The following is a 19,882-nucleotide window of genomic DNA, read 5'->3' as shown; positions in this document are numbered from 1 at the left end:
AACTCTGTCATGACCCAAAAGAGGTAACTGGATAAGGACCCTGCAGGGGTCAGGAAAACTAACCTGACCTGAAGACTGTGGTCTGGAATATATAGTAAATGTCCTCAGGAAGAACCAAACTTTAAATTTGATATATCTCTTACTGTGCTCATACAAAATGAATTGCTAGGAATACTAAAAGTAGATTTACTACAACTATTTAAGTGGATTACTAGCTGAGGAAAAAATAAAATGATACACCCTGGATGGCATCCCCGCCCTTAAGCAAATCCCCTAGTAATCTGGAATAATCTCCTTAGATGAAATTTTGTCCTTGACTTAATCTCCTGGAAGAGTGGCCTTACATCTCTTTGTTGATGTCAAGCCCCAATTTTGTATCACTACCCTACGTGATTGCAGTAAAAACTAAGACTGTAAGAGCTGTCAGAGTCAGTCAGAAACCAGGGATCTGGAATGTAGGAATGTGGGGCTAGGAAGGAAGAGTGTGTGAGATGGGAGAGATGAGAGATTGAACAAATGGCAAATAATCAACAACCATCTTGGTCCTCGTACTTCCTTTGCCTGTCCATGGCCAACAGCCATCCCAATCCAGTCTATACACAGTGACTCAAGAGCACCGAATGTGAACAGCAAGAGAGCTGCCCAGAGAGCCCGCATATATATTAGGAGTGTAAGTTCTTCCTGCTGTACAGATCCCTTGATCAACAAGAAATGACCTTCACTGTCTCTTGTAACCTTCTTCAGTCTGAAATCAATGTGATTTGATACCAGAATGGCCACCCCACCTTTTTTATTGGAGTTGTTTGCCAGTAGAATTATTTTCCAGTCTTTGACTCTAAGTTTGTGTTTGCTCTGACTGTTCAGATGTGTTTCTTGCAGGCAGCATATTATTGGGTTCAATTTTCTGATCCATCTTGCCACTCTGTGTCTTTTAATTGGTGCATTTAGCCCATTGATATTAAGAGAGATTATTGTTATGGGATTTTGCCCTATCTTTCTGCTGAAGTTTAATGTCTTTGAGAAGCTAAGACAAGACAAGAGACAGTGAAGGTCATTTCTTATTGATCAAGGGATCAGTACAGCAGGGAGGACTTACACTCCTAAATATATATGCACCTAATGAGGGACCAACAAAATACTTAAAGCAACAACTCATAGACTTGAAGGAAGATATCAATAGCAACCCAATACTAGTGGGAGATTTCAACACCGCTCTATCACCTCTCGGTAGATCAACCAGAATCAAATTTAGAAAGGATATACTTTATCTGAAGGAAGACATGGAAGAAAGGGGCTTAGTAGATATATACAGGACACTTCATCCTCAAAAAGCTGAATATACATTCTACTCAAGTGTGAATGGATTTAAACAGCTCACTTTTAAAGAACAAGTGGCTTAGAAAGGAAAATCAAAGAGGAAATCAAAGATTCCTGGAAACCAAAGAAAATGAGACACGAGTTACCAAAATTATGGGACATGGCAAAAGCTGTAGTAAGAAAAAAGTTTATAATTCTACAAGCATTCCTCAGGAAGGAAGAGTGAGCCCACATAATTAACCTAAACTCCCAGCTCAAGAGCTTGGAGAAGGACCAATAAAAGGAGCCCAACAAGAGGACAGGAGGAAGGATATAATAAAACTCAGGGCAGAAATAAATGAGATGAAAGCCCAAAATACAATCTGAAAGATCAATGAAAGCAAGAGCTTGTTCTTTGAAAAAAATAAACAAGATCAATAAACCCCTAGCAAGAATTATGAAAAAAGGGAGAGAGAAGCCCCTAATTAACTAAATCAGAAATGAAAAGGGGTACATTACAACAGAAACTACAGAAATTCAAAGGATCTTCATTACTTTGTGAAGCTTTATGCCACAAAACAAGAAAACCTCGAGGAAATGGATGAACTCCTAGATTCCTATAGCCTCCCATGGCTGAGCCAAGAAGACCTGGGATACCTGAACAGACCTAATGCCATCAAGGAAATTGAAACGGTAATAAAAAGTCTCCACAAGCACAAAAATCCTGGCCTAGAAGGATTCACTAGTGAATTATTCCAAATCTTTAAAGAGGACTTACTACCAATCCTCTTTTCCAGGAAGTTGAAGTATGAGAAACACTTCCAGTTTCTACGAAGTAAATATAACCCTCTTCACACGCTACCTATCTGAATGCAAGATTCCGTCCCAGTGGAAAGCCAGGAGGACCGTTCTGTTGTACAAGAAGGGAGACATCCACGACATCGGCAACTATTGCCCAATCTGCCTGCTGTCTGTCGTCTACAAGTTGTTTCACTCATGTCATCCTGAATAGGATAGGTAGAACACTAGACAAAGGACAACCATGCGAGCAATGCGAGAAAGCCGGGTTCCGAAGGGGATTCAGCACGATAGACCATATCCACACAGTGACCAAACTCATTGAAGTTTCATGAGAGTTCAAGATCCTGCTGTGTCTAACATTCATCGACTTAAAGAAGGCCTTCGATTCTGTTGAGACTGAGGCAGTCAACAAAGCCCTGGCCAAACAGGGCGTTCAAACTCAGTATATCAAAATTCTCCATGAGCTGTATTGTGGATTCACCACCAGGATCTCACCATTCTACAAGGAAGTGATCATTGAAGTAAAGAGAGGGGTGCAGCAGGGTGATACCATTTCACCGAAACTCTTCAGTGCCGCCCTCGAGAACATCATGCGACGACTGGAATGGGAAGGAATGGGAGTGAAGATAGATGGTCGGCAATTACACAACCTCCGCTTCGCTAATGACATCGTTCTCATAACACCAAACGTTAGCCAAGCGGCACAAATGCTGACCGACTTCGACCACTAGTGTGGAAAGGTCAGATTGCAGCTGAATCTCAACAAGACGATGTTCATGAAAAACAAACTGGTCCCTGAAGCTCCATTTGCTCTCAATGGAATGAACATCTCCGAATGCAGCAGCTATGTGTACCTGGGTCGAGAAATCAACATGAGGAACAACTTGGTCCCAGAACTGCGCAGGAGGAAGAGAGCAGCATGGAATGCATTCAAGAGTGTCAAAGAGGTGGTTAAGAGAACGAAGAACCTCTGACTCCGGGCATATCTTTTCGATTCCACCGTTCTTCCTGCACTAACATATGCCTCAGAGACCTCAGCCCTACACAAACAGGATAGGGATGCTATTAGGGTATCCCAAAGAGGAATCAAAAGAACTATGCTGGGAATATCACGTCTAACTCAAGTGAGAGAAGAAATCCGGAGTTCTGACTTCCATCGACGGTCAAAAATCAGGGATGCTGTCTCCTTTGCCAAAGCATCAAAAACCAGATGGGCCGGTCATGTAATGCAATTCAGAAATAACCACTGGACTAGAGCTGTTACCGACTGGATTCCATGGAACGTCAGAAGACCTCATGGCCACCCATCAACTAGATGGTCAGATTTCTTCGTCAAATCTCTGAATGAACGAGTTGAAGCTCTTCCTGTTCCTGGAGCGAGCAGATATCATTGGGCTGCACTAGCTCGCAACAGGGACAAATGGAGACGTTACTGGCACCCGCTCAAGCAAATAGAAGATCAACGGGTCTACAAGTGATACAAGAAATATAACCCTGGTACTAAAAGCAGACAGAGATGCCACTAAGAATGAGAATTACAGACCGATATCCCTGATGAACACAGACTAAAAGATCCTCAACAAAATATTAGCAAGTAGAATCCAACGACTCTTCAAAAAGATCATACACCATGACCAAGTATTGATATCATCATATCAACCATATGATGATATCAATAGATGCAGAGAAAGCATTTGACAAGATTCAGCACCAGTTTATGATGAAAACTCTCAGCAGAATGGGCATCAAAGGAACTTTCCTCAATATAGTCAAAGCGATCTACCGAAATCTCACAGCAAGTATCATTCTCAATGGAAAAAAACTGAGTCTTCCCTCTAAGATCAGGCACCAGGCAAGGTTGCCCGATTTTGCCACTCCTATTCAATAAAGTACTGGCCATAGCAGTTGACAAGAAAAAGATATCAAGAGCATACAGATAGGAAAGGAAGAGGTCAAGTTATCACTATTTGCAGATGATATGATACTATACTTGGAAAACCCTAAAGACTCTACAGAAAAGCTCCTAGAAACAATAGGTCGGTACAGTAAAGTGGCAGGAAACAAAATCAACACCCAAAATTTCATGGCTTTCTTATATACAAATAACGAGAGAGAAGAAAGAGACATTTAAAAAAATAATCCCGTTCACAATAGTACCTCAGAAAACCAAGTACCTTGGGTCAGCCTAACCAAAGAGGTGAAAGATCTATACAAGGAAAATTACAAAACACCACTTCAAAAAATAAAAGGGGAAACTAGGAAATGGAGACACATTCCCTGTTCATGGATAGGAAGGATTAACATTATCAAATTGGCAATACTGCCCAAAGCACTATATAAATTTAATGCAGTCCCTATCAGGATACCCATGACATTTTTCAAAGAAATAGACAAAACACTCCTAAAATATATATGGAACAATAAACCCCACAAATTGCTAAAGCAATCCTTGGGGAAAAGAAGATGGGTGGCATTACCTTCCCCAACTTCAAACTGTACTACAAAGCAGTAGTAACTAAAACAGCATGGTATTGGGCTAGAAATAGACCTGCAGACCAATGGAAGATATTTGAATATTCTGTCACAAACCCCCAAATATATGACGACTTAATCTTTGACAAAAATTAAGAAATGTGAAGTGGAACAAGGAAAGCCTCTTCAACAAGTGGTGCTGGGAAAATTGGATAGCTACCTGCAAAAAAAATGAACTCTGACCTCTGTCTAATGCCAGGCACAAAAGTCAGATCAAACTGCATTAAAGAACTCAATATAAGACCTGAATCCATAAGGTTCATGGAGGAAAATGTAGGAAGAAATCTCCATGACATTGAAGATAAAAGCATCTTTAAGGATGAAATAGAACTTACCATGCAAGTGGAAGCAAACATAAGCAAATGGGACTGCATCAAACTAAAAAGCTTCTGCACTTCAAAAGAAACAGCGACCAAAATACAGAAAGTGCCCACAGAATGCAGAATGGGAAAGAATATTTACCCAATACTCATCTGATAAGGGATTAATATCCAGGATATACAAGACACTGGTAGAATTTTACAAGAAAAATATCTTCAACCCTATCAAAAAGTGGGGAGAAGAAAAGAACAGAAGTTTATTCAAAAAAATACAAATGGCCAAAAGGCACATAAAAATGCTCCACATCACTAGTCATCAGGAAGATGCAAATCAAAACAATAAGATATCATCTTACACCACAGACTGGCACACATTTGAAAGAAACAGAAGCAATCAGTGCTGGTGTGGGTGTGGCTAAAAGGGACGCTCTTTCACTGTTGGTGGGAATGCTGACTGGTTCCACCTTTCTGGAAAACAATATGGACATTCCTCCAAAAATTGGAAATTGAACTTCCATATGACCCCGCAATAGCACTTCTAGGAATATATCCCGAGGGTGCACTAATGCACAGTATAAATGACGTCTGCACCTGTATGTTCATTCCAGCACTGTTCACAATAACCAAAATCTGGAAACAACCCAAGTGCCCTAGAACAGATGACTGGTTAAAGAAACTTTGGTACATCTACACAATGGAATACTACACAGCTGTCAGAAGAGATGAAGTCATGAAATTTGCTTATAAATGGATAGACATGGAGACTATCATGCCAAGTGAAATGAGTAAGAAAGAGAGGGACAGACATAGAAGGACTGCACTCATCTGCGGAGTATAGAATAACATCACATGAGGCTGACACCCAAGAACAATAGATACAAGGGCCAGGAGGAATGCCCCATAGCTGGAAGCCTGCTTCATGAGAGGAGGGGAGAAGGCAGATGGAATAGAGAAGGGATCACTAAGAAAATGATGGCTGGAGGAACAATTGGGATGGGAGATATTTGCCAAAAGTAGACAACAGACCAAACATGATGACCTCTCAGTGTATGTGTTGCAAGCCATCATGACCAAAAATAGAGAGAGAATATAGAGAATATTGTTTGCGATGGAGCCAGGGGGAGGTAGGGATAGGGGAGGTATTCTGGGGATATTGGTGGTGGGAATGTGCACTGGTGGAGGGATGGATGTTTGACAATCGTGTGATTGTAACCCAAACATGAAAGCTTTTAACTGTCTCATGGTGATTCAATAAAATTTAAAACTTAGTCAACTTACATGATAATTAAAAATAAATCATTCAGAACCAACTGTTTTTTACATGATGAACGGAAAATATAGTATTTAGTTTTTGATATGATTTTAATTACTAAATATCATGTGGAAACCAATATCGTATAGAAATATGAACCAAGAAGTGTCTGCTCAATCACCAAGAACAGAGTCTTGTCCTATAACAATGGCATAGTAATCCTAAAAAGGAAAAGGGAAAACCTAATTTACACCAAGAAATTGATAAAAATGAAAACTTCTGAAGAAAAAGAAGGCCTTTGAAATTTGTTATAAAAATTTAAATACAAGGGTGATGGAGAGATAGTACTGGGATTAAAGTGCTTGCCTTGCACATGAACAGTCCTAGTTCTACCAAACTGCATCTTGTAGCCCAAGAATAGCTAGGAGTAATCCTTTAGTACAGAGACTGAAGTAAGCCCTGAGCACTGCTGGGCATAGCTAAAAAATAATAATAAATAAGTATATGAACTCAAGTTTGTATTTGGAAAATTTTTGGCACTGGGCACTTCTGACATTTCTGGTTGATAAACTCTGGACGCCCACCTTGCCTTCTCTGCTCTACTCATATGGAAATCCCTGTAAGAGAGAAGAGGGGGGAATAAATGAAAGCGAGAAGGAAGGAAGGAAGGAAGGAAGGAAGGAAGGAAGGAAGGAAGGAAGGAAGGAAGGAAGGAAGGAAGGAAGGAAGGAAGGAAGGAAGGAAGGAAGGAAGGAAGGAAGGAAGGAAGGAAGGAAGGAAGGAAGGAAGGAAGGAAGGAAGGAAGGAGGGAGGGAGGGAGGCAAGCAGGCTCTACACAGTTGTTCTAAATGAGGATCAAAACAAGATAAATAATGTAAAATTTTAACAGATAAAATAAAGCCAGAGAAGATACAGTCAAAGTAGCATAGGGTAAATACTCCCCCCATTTGCTTATAATTGAGGAGTAAACAAGAAAGTATATGCATGAACTCCAACTGAATACCTCAACTTCTCTTTTATCTGAAGGGAATTAACAAACTCATATAAAAGACAGAAAATGTAACTTTGTGATTGGTTATAAAGGGAAGAAGAACAGCTCTCCAGTCTCAGGTACCTACAAACTAAAGATCTAGGGGCACCAAAGTATATTGATTTCTCAAGTAAGAAAGATTAAATTGGTGTGTTAAAGAGATAGAGAAAGCTAGTATGACACCAAGAAGCCAATACTTCGTCATGTAGGCAAGAAGCAACCATTGTAATTAACTGTATTTCAGGAAGGTAACACTGATGACTATGAAATATTAAGTGGGTGCTATTGTAGGCAAGTGACTTAAGTGGGTGATCAAAGTGGTGTCCTATGTAAGTGTGGTCTGAGGGAGAGAAGATTGAAAAGCTTTGTTGAGTAAGAATCTAGACTAACACGCTGCATTACTATTGGTATGAGACCAACATGGAAGGACCTTTGACCATACTGTGGTCTAAAACTCTAGGCAGCCTCCAGCAGTCATATCTGGGATACTTCTCCCCAGGGAAGACTTTCTGACTTCAGGAGCTCTGCAGAACACTCAGATTCACTCAGAACACTCAGATTCCACTTCCCTAGCCTGCTAAGGCATTCAGCATGTGTGTCCTTAGGAGCTTCAGTATCAATCTTTGAAATAAACATCAACTTACATTATGTTTCTGAGTCTTTAGTTGAGAATGTTTTTTATTCTGTTTTTCTTCCTTGAAGGAAGCATGTCATAGAACCTGAGCAAGATGATTAGGCTCTGGAGTGAGATTCTTCCTGAAACTTAACTTGACCCACTCTCATGAAAGAAGCACTGATGTCTTTGAAGGCTTTGCTTCTCAGAATACAAAACTGATTATGTGTGTTGGTATTGGGATAACTGTAACTGTGCAGACTTGTAAGGCAAGAAAGTCCAAAAGTAATACCAAGTCCTATCCAAATAAATGCTTCAACCATAAAGAAATATTGACACAAATATTCTGATATTCAAAAGGGGAAACTACTGATGCCTGCATTCTACTTAGATGTGTGTAATTCCAGGTTTCAGATAGAGCTGATGGAATCTTAAGGTGTACATTTGTCCTCACATCCTATTAGGGGCAATTTATTTGATCAGAAAATATAAATCATCAGGTTTTTTAAGGGTACCTTTTAGAAAGACAAGGACACAGTAGGTATAAATTTTAAGTGTGCTAAAAGAGACATACACAGAGAGCTGCCAGATGGAGAGAAGGAAGGACTTCCATGACATTTCCAACTGGTGAGAGTCAAGGCAAAATTAGAAAACTTGATATTTCAAAATGAATTCAAATTATTTGATATTTTTAGATAATTGGCACTTTCTAACCAATCACAATTAATGGAATATTTAAATTTTTTAAAAAATATGTATGCTTCCTTCTCTCAATGGTATTTTCTATTTAATTGTTTTAATAGCTGACTCCATACTTGTGTTGGAGCTATGGGTAGCTTTTAATTTACTTAGATGATAAAACTATTTTTAATTATTTCAGTCTTTATATGGTTAGAAAAATTTGTCATTTTCTAACTTTATGACTTTATTCCTTATAGAAAGCCATAATGTACCATACCTTATATGGTACATTCCAATCTTTCTCTCAGTCTCTAAAACATATATTACGATATAAAACACACAGATAGGAAGCCATGTGACCATAAAAGGTTGCATTTAATCCAGGGTTGAAAGTACTTATGCTGAGATATTTACCTCAAAAATGTAGTTTAGAATACAAAACATTTAACTTTAAAAACCATAAAACTTTTATTTTTTTAATCATAGTACCTTTTACGTATTTGTTCAGGAAAACATTTTATAACTATGTAGAAAAGTAAACTAGACATGGAGTATTTTATTCTACTGTGTCTGTTTCTCATAAGCTGGCATGTCACTTATACTCTCATCACTGAAAGAATATTCTATTTGAATTTCACTTTTTATACTATTTGAACTCTGATTATTAAATTCAGAAATCTGTTTATAATTTAATCTGGGTATAGATTGCACTATAGAGATGAGACATGAAACATCCTTGGTAACCATCGTCAACAAACAGATATTTCGACTGATAGCTGATATACCAAACAGGATGACAATAGCATAGGATCAGAGTCTCAAAAATAATGGTATTTGGGCTTTCATTGTGAAAGAGCCATTACAACCTGAACGGTCCAGCTTTGGGCCACTATTTCTGTAACTCGAAGTCTCTGATCTAGGTAAATTCTATTTCTCCTGACAACTTCCTTCATCTCTGGAAAAGAATTCCTATTCAGATACCACTTTACCATGTTACTTCACTGTGACAAGAATGTCCTTCACTGGCTCACCCCGCTTGCTGCCTTCTTCTCTTTGGAACTTGACTGTCACTGGTAATAAGTTAAGTGAAAATAAACCCCTGTTTATTTTCATAATGACAAATGCGTTTTTTGGATTCCTTCCCATTCCGTTCCTTTCCATGACCTCAGTGCTTAGCTCACATGCACACATCACACACTTGGATGCACAAACATGCAGATATTTTCACTCACAAATTCATATGTGAGCACACTCAAGAATACAAGACACGCAAGCATGGAAGTCTGTAAGCCTGTATCTGTGCGCCATGGTGATTCACTAATTTAAAAAAAAAAAGAATACAATGACACACACACAGTCACACATACACCCACATTCAAGAACACATTGAATATATTCAGTCACACACACTCACATTCAGGCACACATTCACTCATACATATATACACTCACACACTCAGATACACATATACCCTAGCAAGTTCATAAACTGTATTCCAATGGGAAATGCACACCAAAAATGCACACCATGCTTACATGGTTTCTGAGATTCTTCACATAATTGTTTCCTGGTTTCACTGTATCACTGTCATTCCGTTGCTCATCGATTTGCTCAAGTTATGTCTCCATTCGTCCCTGTCACATTCAGGGTCAGGAGAATGAGGCCTATTATTGTTACTGGTTTTGGCATATCGAATACACCATAGGTAGTTTTCCAGGCTCTTCCATGTGAGATTTTGCATCGCTCTCTTCTGGGAGATTTGTATTATTGTCTCTGCATCTTGACCATTGATGAAATTACATGAAGCCAGGGGGAGTTTGTGGGTGTGACTGACAATCTACTGGAAAACTGAGGATCTGGGTGGAGAAGGCCCAGTCCCGGTCTGAGCAGGCATGGAGATCTCAGCCACGGGTCCCGCATACCTGGGTTCCTCTGTCAGTTCCTTCATGGGTGAGGCTCGTCCAAGCATGTGGAGAGTGGCCTTGAGCATGGCTGTGGCTGGGTTTTGGAGGTTTTAGGCTGCCAGGGCTCTGCTTGGGGCAAGGAGGGAAACTTAACCCAGCCCCCTTCAAGGGGGCTCTGGCAAAGACAGCTTGGCACAGGGGCAGGAGATTAGGTATTGCTCACTTTGGGAGCTTTGTTTTATAGTCTCTGGATCTTGGTTGATGAGATTACATGGCACCAGGGCAGTTTGTGGGTGTGATGCCAAGCTACTGGAAAACTGAGGATCTGGGTGGAGGAGGCCCAGTCCTAATCTGTGCAAGCTTGGAGATCTCAACCATGGGTCCCACATACCTGGGTTCCTCTGTCAGTTCTTTCATGGAGGAGGCTCGTCCAGGCATGTGGAGAGTGGCCTTGAGCATGGCTGTGGCTGGGTTCTGGAGGTTTTCAGCTGCTGGGGCTCTGCTTGGGGCAGGTAGGTAAACTCAATCCCCTACCCCTCCGAGGGGGCCCTGGTAAAGACTGGTGTGGAGGCAGGCAAAAAAATATATATTTTGTAATTAATTTTTTTTACATTCTAAACTACATTTTAGGGGTAAATATCTCAGCACAAGTATTTTCAACCCTAGTGTTTTCTGGTTTCTCTTTTTATTTGCTTTATTTCTTCTCCTTTTTAAAACTTTATGAAAACTCTAGAACCTCACCATGCTGCCTGGTGATTTCTCTGAACCATAATATCCTGACACATAACATCCTGCTCAACCGTTTTAAGCAAAAAAAAAAAAAAAAAAGAGTGAGATATGAGACTAAAGAATAGTACATGATTAAGCTGCTTGCCTTTCCCTCAGCCAACCCCAGTTTGAATGTCCTGAACTTCAAATGTTCCCTGAACACCCCTTAGAGTAATCCCTGAACACAAGCCAGGATTAAGCCCAGAATACTAGGGATTATGATCCCCAAACAAACAAACAAACGAAAGATATGTGAGTCATTCTTCAGAAACTGTTACAGCCTATACATATAGTTAAATATCACTTGAGATCCATTAAAATAATAGAAATAAAATTAGTATAAAACAGAAATAAATATTACATCAATACATAAATTCTAAACACAGAAAATGCGGGGAAATAATTTAAGAAAAATAAATCACAGAATTTTGTTCTATATGATCTGTAGCAATGAATGAGTGAAGAATATAAAAAGTGTGTCAAATATAAATTTCTAAGTAGGATGTAAATAGAGAAGTTCAGATGTATCCCTAATCATAACATACAAGAATGAATATGACTCTCCTATCATGTAGAGTTTATCACATTGAAATAAAACTAAAACAAAATCTACCCTCTTATAATTTATAGCCCTAGTAACTTAAACTAAAAATATTTCTGAAGTGAATAGATAAATATCTAATATCAATAAATCATCATCATCATCATCCCGTTGATTGTCGAATTTCTCGAGCGGTCTCAGTAACGTCTCCATTCGTCCTAGCCCTGAGAGTTTAGAAGCCTCTATCTACTCGTCCTTCCCAATGATGCCACATTGAAGGCTCTTTCAGGGTCAGGATAATAAGATCCAGCATTGTTACTGGTTTTGGTATAAGAATACACCATGGGGAGTTTATGAGGCTCTCCCCTGTGGGCAGGAAACTCTTGGTAGCTTGCCAGGTTTTCCCAGAGGGAGAAGTAGGCTATAGATGTCACATGGCCATGATAATAAAAATAATAAAACAATAAAAAGTAAGGTAAATTATGTTAAATTCAGAAAAAATATATTTCAAGACAAAAATTATTCAAAAGAGAGCAAAAACCATATCACAAAAAAATGCATCTTTAAAGAGGTATAATGAATACTGGAGTGGTAATGTAACAGATAAGACACCTTGCATGACGCACACCTAGTTTTGATCAGCACCACACATGGTCCCTGGGTATCACTAGGAGTGACCCCTGAGAGCAAACACAGGAGTAAGCCATGAGCACCTTCAGGAGTTGAAAAAAATACAACAAACAGAAAGGCTATAATTATTCAAACAAAAAGGCAACTCTCCCAGGTGTGTGAACATCCAGTCAGCACCTGAGCCCCAGCCCGCCACCCAGACCCTATCTCTCCCAGCATCCCTGGAGCCACCTCCTCTCCCCTGTGTCACCTTGCCAGCACTGCCACTGGCCTGTTCTCTTTCCCAGGTGTGTAACCTCCGGGTTGGCCCTTGCACTCAAAATCCCAGCCCACCACCCAAACGGGGCTCACCCAGCAACCCTCAGACCTATAGCACGGCAGGAGGCATGGCCTCCGTGGAAGGGGCATGGCATCTGTGGCAGGGGGTGTGACCTCTGTAGCAGGGGGCATGGCCTCTGGGGTCAGCAGCCACAGTTACTTTCCCCTCCCCCAGCACTCTGGAATCACATCTCAGTCTCCATCACCCAATTCTGTGGAGAACATCATGGCTATCTCAAACACAATAAGCCAATAGTCCACTAGCCTATTCCAATTTCACGAAAATACTGGTGAACATAAGGAACTGTACAAGCCCAGTATAAAAGAACATATCCTCCAAAGCTTCACTAGAGGCCTCACATAAGTCACAGAGGATCATCTGAGAGGAAGGTGGTATTCTTGAAGGGGAAAAATGCGACTAACATTGACCAAGCTCATCCAGAATCCTTTCTTGAAGGGAGAGGGGAGTAGTGATAGTGAACTGGAAGGTCTCACCTCCATAATACCACAACAACATGAAGAAACAGCACAATGCCCCACCACGAGGAGAGGATGAAGAAAAGAGTCCAGAAGCCGCAACAAGGGTTATCCACAAATACAATATCTTCCAACAAAGAATGTTGGATGAAATGTTGAAGATGTTCAATGAACTCAAAGAAACAGTGGAACAAGCATCCAGTAAATTAAAGGAGGACATGAAAGAAACAGTGGAATGGACAGCCAAGAAAGTACAGGAAGAAATGAGGGCAGAAATAAGAAAGCTGCAAACATAAGTGTCACTAAGAAAGGATTCAGTAGATGAAATAAAAAACTCAGTGGGTGTTCTCAATAGTAGAATGGCTACAGCCAAAGCCAGAATCAGTGTGCTTGAAGATGAGCTGCAGAAAGCTTACAGATAACAACAAACAATGGGAAAAGACCTCAAAATAGCTCTAGGGTGAATCAGAGACCTAGGGGATGAATGTAAAAGGAACAACATAAGAATTATTGGAGTACCAGAAGGACAGAGAGGCAACCCCAAAGAAAAAGCCATAGTTAAAAATACCATTGTTGAAAAGTTCCCAGAGCTGGAGAATGTGGGCAACCAGATCCAAGAAGCCTAAGGGTGCCAACTAAATGAGACCCTACTAAAAAGACTCCAAGATATATCATAATCAGAATGATGGATGTCAAGGATAGAGACACAATACTGCAAGTAGCAGTCAAAGAAGGAAATCACATACAAAGGAGTATCCCTTAGATTTATAGCAGACTTATCAGAGGAAACCTTCCAAGCCCAAAGACAACAGTGGGATATAGTGAAAAAACTCAATGAAATGAACACCTCACCAGAATACTTCATCCAGCCAAACTCTCACTCAAACTTGAAGGAACGATACACTATTTCATGGATAAACAACATTTCAGGAACTTCATACTCTCAAAACCAAACTTAAAGGAAAGACTAAAGGGGCTACTGTAAGACAAGAAAAAAACAACAAGCAAAACAAACGTCTACAGAAAGATGGCACAAAACCCCTTGATAATAATCTCTCTCAATGTCACTGAGAGACACAGAGTAACAATTAAGAGACATGGAGCAGCAAAATGGATTCAGAGACTGACCCCAACATTCTGCTCCTACCAGAAACACATCTGAACAGTCAGAAAAACACAGACTCAAAGTCAAAGTCAAAAAAAAATCCTGGCAATAGGTCCTTTTTAAATGTTTGGAAGAATTTGCTAATGAATTCATCTTGACGTGGGCTTTTGTTTTTGGGAAGACTTTTGATTACAGTTTTAATTTCCTATATACTAATAGGTCTATTCAGGTATTCCAGATTTTCTTGATTCAGCCTTGGGAGATTATAGGAATCCAGAAATTTATTGTTTTCTTCTAGCTTCTCTTGTTTTGTGGAGTACAGACTTTCAAAGTAATCTCTGATAATCCTTTGAATTTCTTTGGTTTATGTTGTGATGTCCCCCTTTTCATTTCTGATTCGGTTTATTAGGATTTTCTCTCTTTCTTCTTGCTATTGGTTTATCAATCTTGCCAGTTCTTCTCAATCTTTTTGAAATGGAAGAAACAGAAACTCTCCCAAACAGTTTCTATGAGGCCACATATCTCCCTTATACCAAAAGCAAACAGAGACAACACAAAAAAAGAAAATTACAGGACAATGTTCCTGATAAACACGTATACGAAGATACTCAACAAAATATTAGTGAATAGAATCCATAAAAAAAGATCATACACCACAACCACGTGGGATTCATCCAGGGATTCAAGAATGGTTTAACATTCAGAAATCAATCAACAGAATCCATCATATCAACAAAAGAAAAGATAAAAACTATATGACCATACCACTAGATGCAGAGAAAGCATTTGACAGGATCCAGCACCCGTTCATCATGAAAACTCTCAACAAAATAGGTATTGAAGGAATTTTCTTCAATAAGAAAATGGGAGGTATCACCTTCCTAAACCTCAAGCTCTAATACAAAGAGGTAATAATCAAAACAGCATTGCATTGGAACAAAGGGAGAGCCGCAGACCAATGAAACAGGGTTTAATATCCTTAGACACACCCTCAAATATATGACCATCTATCTAATCTTTGATAAGGGAACAAAAAATGTGAAGTGAAGCAAGGAAAGCCTCTTTAACAAATGGTGCTGGCAAAATTGGACAGCTACATGCAAACAAATAGGCTCAGACCTCTACCTAACACCATGCACAAAAATCAGATCAAAATGGATTAAAAACCTGAACATCAGACCAGAATCCAACAGGTACACTGAAGTAAAGGTTGACAAAACCCTCCATGACATTGAAGCTAAAGATATCTTCAAAGATGACACACCACTGACCAGGCAAGTGGAAACAGAGATAAACAAATGGGACTATCTTAAACTAAGAAGCTTCTGTATCTCAAAAGAAACAGTGACCAGAACACAAAGGCAGTCTACAGAATGGGAAAGAATAATCACCCAAAACCCATCTGATAAGGGGTTGATATCAAGGATATACAAAGCACTGGTTGAACTCTACAAGAAGAAAACACCCAACCCCATCAGAAAACGGGGTGATGAAATGAACAGAAACTTTCTCAAAGAAGAAATTTGAATGGCCAAAAGGCACATGAAAAAAAATGTTCTTCATCACTAATCATCAGGAAGATGCAGTGCAGACCAAATCAACAATGAGATATCTCACAACACAGAGACTGGAACACATCCAAAAGAACAAAAGCAACCAGTGTTGGTGCAGATGTGGGGAGAAAGGGACTCTCCTTCACTGCTGGTGGAAATGTTGACTGATTCAGCCCTTTTGGAGAACAGTATGGACATTACTCAAAAAATTAGAAAGTGAGCTCCCATTCAACCTAGCAATACTACTTTTGGGAATATATCCTGGAGATGCAAAAAAAGCATAGTAGAAATGACATCTGCACTTGTATGTTCATTGCAGCACTGTTTACAATAGCCAGAATCTAGAAAAAACCCGAGTGCCTGAGAACAGATGACTGGTTAAAGAAACTTTGGTACATCTACACAATGGAATACTATGTAGCTGTTAAAAATGATGTAATCATGAAATTTACATATAAGTGGATGATATGGAGATTATCATGTTAAGTGAAATTTGTCAGAAAGAGAGGGACAGACATAGAATGAAATTTTTATATTACTTTATATTTTGTGAAATATAAAGTAATGAAATGGGAGACTAACACCCAAGGATAGTAGAGATAAGGACAAGGATTGCTCCATGACTTGTAAGCCAGCCTGACATGCTCAGGGAAAAGACAGCTTAGATAGAGAAAGGATCACCAAGTAAAGGATGCTTTGAGAGCCCACTCAGGATGGGAGATGTGTGCTGAAAGTAGACTATAGAACGAACATGATGTCCATTTAATACCTGTATTGCAAACCACAACACCCAAAAGGAGAGAGAGAACAAAAGATAATGCACCTGCCACAGAGGCTGGAGGTGAGCATTGGGGAGGAGGGATACTGGGATCACCAGTGGTGAAGAATGGGCACTGGTGGAGGGATGGGTACTCAATCATTGTGTGACTGAAATGTAAATAGGAAAGTTTGTAAGTCTGTAACTTTACCTCATAGTGATACATTAAAAATATATAAATAAATATATTAACAAAAATGCAACTAACAAAGTAACATAAACATTTATTAGGTAAAAATTAATAAAAGAAAATGAGATTTATTACATCAATGTCATAGAAAATTTCAAATTACTCTGTTATTGATAAGTAAAAATTTAAATTTTATTAAAATTTTAGAAAAACACATTGAAGAACATATACTGTCAATATAGTGATCATGTTAGTATAAAATTGGAATAAAGAGTAGAAAGATAAGAACAAAACAAGAACTATTCCAATATTTTAAACTCTGTGAACTAAATAGTTACTAAAAATCCATTTTAAACTATGCATTCTTTTTTAAGAAACCATAAAACTTTTCATACCAAAGTTTCGGGGATGAAGACTAAGCTGTGATTAGAGGATCTATTTCAACATTAGTCAGCTGTCTAAAAATGAGATAGAACCTAAAAGCTTTTAGCATTGTGAAACTATAATAAAATTAAAAGTAATCCTAAAGAATGAGAGAAGCTATTTGTACGCCATATCCAATGCATCTGACAAGATACATAAAGCATTCACAATATTTAACATTTTATATTTAATTATATATTTAATACTTAACACAATATTTAACATAAAAAGACAGCTGGAGACTCAGCACCTTGTTTCCGAATTTGAGACCTTTTTGAGGAAAAAGTATAAGAGTTCCAAGGCTCCCTCAGTCTGTGGGAATGAGGCCCCCCCATGCAGGGTACTGACTCCTCAAATTCTACTACTATAGTCTCTGACCATCCTGTTCCCCTACCTGAGCCCTCCCACGCGGAGGCGCCTCTGAGACTTTATCCTGTGATTTCTGGAATCCTGGATCCCTTTCCCCTGGAACCTGAATCCTTGCCCCCGGAGGACGGGGCTATCCAGGTAGATGAGGAGGCGAGATGTCAGCCCTCAGCTCCTTGGCCTCTGTCGGAAAAACAGCCACCCCCTTATCTGTCCCATGCCACTGCCCTTTTTAATTCCCCACATGATGCCAGTGAGGCAGTCTGCCAGCTTGCCCGGGACACTGCCGCCTTACGCGCAGTTCTCCAACAGAAGCAGGAATATGTCCAACTTTTGACTCAAATAAGGCAGCTGGATAAGGAATTAGCGAGTGCCCTGCAGCCTTCTACCCTCTCTCAAGAACCTAGTGTCTCTCAAAGACCTAGTAAGAAAAACTTGGTCTCTCCTCTGCCCCGCCGCACTCTAGCTTCAAAACCTATGGCTGCCTTCCCAGTTACCAGGTCCCATTCTCGGGCCCCCAATTATTCCATCTCTGCCACGGATCCACCTGATGATGATTCCTCAGACAGAGAAGTTGAGGAGACCCATCAGCCTGAGGAAGGGGCACATCCTGAAGAGGAAAATTCCCCTCAGGATGTAGTTCCTCAGGCACCAACCCGCCAAAGCTACCATAGATAAAAATTCAGGGACCTGAAAGATTTAAAGGCTGCTGTCTCTTCTTTCGGCCCCACTGCTCCTTTTATGCTTGGCCTCTTGGACTCCCTTAGTGAGGGATGGCTCACAACGAACGACTGGTTCTCAGTTGCTAAGGCTGTCCTCAGTAGACGAGACTATCTCTTGTGGAAATAATTATTCTGATCGATGCCAAGACATGGTATGCCGCAACGTCGGCAGGAGGCTCTTCCTCATCCTGGGTTTTTGCTTAATTTCAGGGCCAAGCACCATTCGATTCTAATGAGATGCAGGGCTACTTACCCAAATACAAACAGCTGCCCTCCAGGCCTGGAAGGGAATTCCCTCTAAAGGGTTGGTAGTAACATCCTTAGCCAAGGTTCGTCAGGGAGCTAATGAGCCCTATAGTGAGTTCATAGGGCACCTCACGGAGGTGGCTGAAAAACTTATGGGAAGCGAAGAGATGGATAATGAGTTGATCTGCCACTTGGCTTATGACAATGCTAATTCCACCTGCCAGGCTGCACTCCGCCCCTATAAGCATGGGAAGACCCTCTCAAAATACATCCAGCTATGCTCCTATGTTGATCCCACCACCCAAAAAATAGGGCTTGCTATAGGGGCTGCCTTCAAAACAGCTTGCCATTCAACCAGCGAACAGCCAGGACAAGCTGTGCTTTGGCTGTCAGCAGCCTGGACATTTTTCAAAAAAACTGTCCTAATAAAAACCGAGGCCCAGACCTAAAACTCTTTGCCCTGTGTGCAAACAAGGTTTCCACTGGACGTCAGAGTGCTGCCAGAAGGCCAGGCCAGGAAACTTGATATGGGGCCAGCCCCAGGGCCTCCAATCTGCTCCCTCTCCGGTGACTGGGGCATCTCAAAATCATGGGCCGCTCAACATATCGGCGTCCAATCCCTTTGCAAACCCATCCCATACTCAGCTGGATTGGACCTCTGTACCACCTCCTGCACAATATTTGTTAAAGAACAGGGTCCCCAGAAAGTGTATGTCAACACCTGTGGCCCTTTGCCATCTGGAACCTTTGGCCTAATTATTGGATGGGGCAATATGCTCGCTCAGGGCACTCAAGTACTCCCCGGGATTGTAGGTGCTGATTTTCAAGGGCAGATTGGAGTAGTAATTGAATCAACCTCCCCATTTTCAGTCTTGGACGCTGGCGCGCAGCTAGCACATTCCTATAACAGCAGAACAAAAACCACCTCCAATGTCAGACACTTTTGCATTTTTTGCCCAACGCATTCTTGATCACAAGGGTATGATGACTTTAGAAATCAACGGGAAGTAGTTTTTAGGTCTGATTGACACTGGCGCGGATGTAACGATCATTGCTAAAAAAGACTGGCCAAAAGGGTGGCCCTTCATCCCCTCACTGACTCACCTTCAGGGTATAGGTCAATCCCAAAACCCTATGTTAAGCTCATCCCCGCTTGATTGGCGCACTAAGGAGGGAAAATCCGGGATGATATGTCCCTATGCTCTGCCCGGGCTCCCAGTCAATCTCTGGGGCCGGGATATTCTTTCACAAATGGACCTTTTACTAATTGACACCAAGGGCCCAGACATGCTCCTTGCAGCAGAATAATTCTCCTGGAAAGGGTCTAGGAAAAAACCTCCAAGGCATGCCTGCTCC

Source organism: Sorex araneus, chromosome 3 (genome assembly GCF_027595985.1).
Source record: "Sorex araneus isolate mSorAra2 chromosome 3, mSorAra2.pri, whole genome shotgun sequence".
NCBI lineage: Eukaryota > Metazoa > Chordata > Mammalia > Eulipotyphla > Soricidae > Sorex > Sorex araneus.
The sequence above is the reverse complement of the archived record's forward strand: the minus strand, read 5'-3'. Positions refer to the sequence as shown.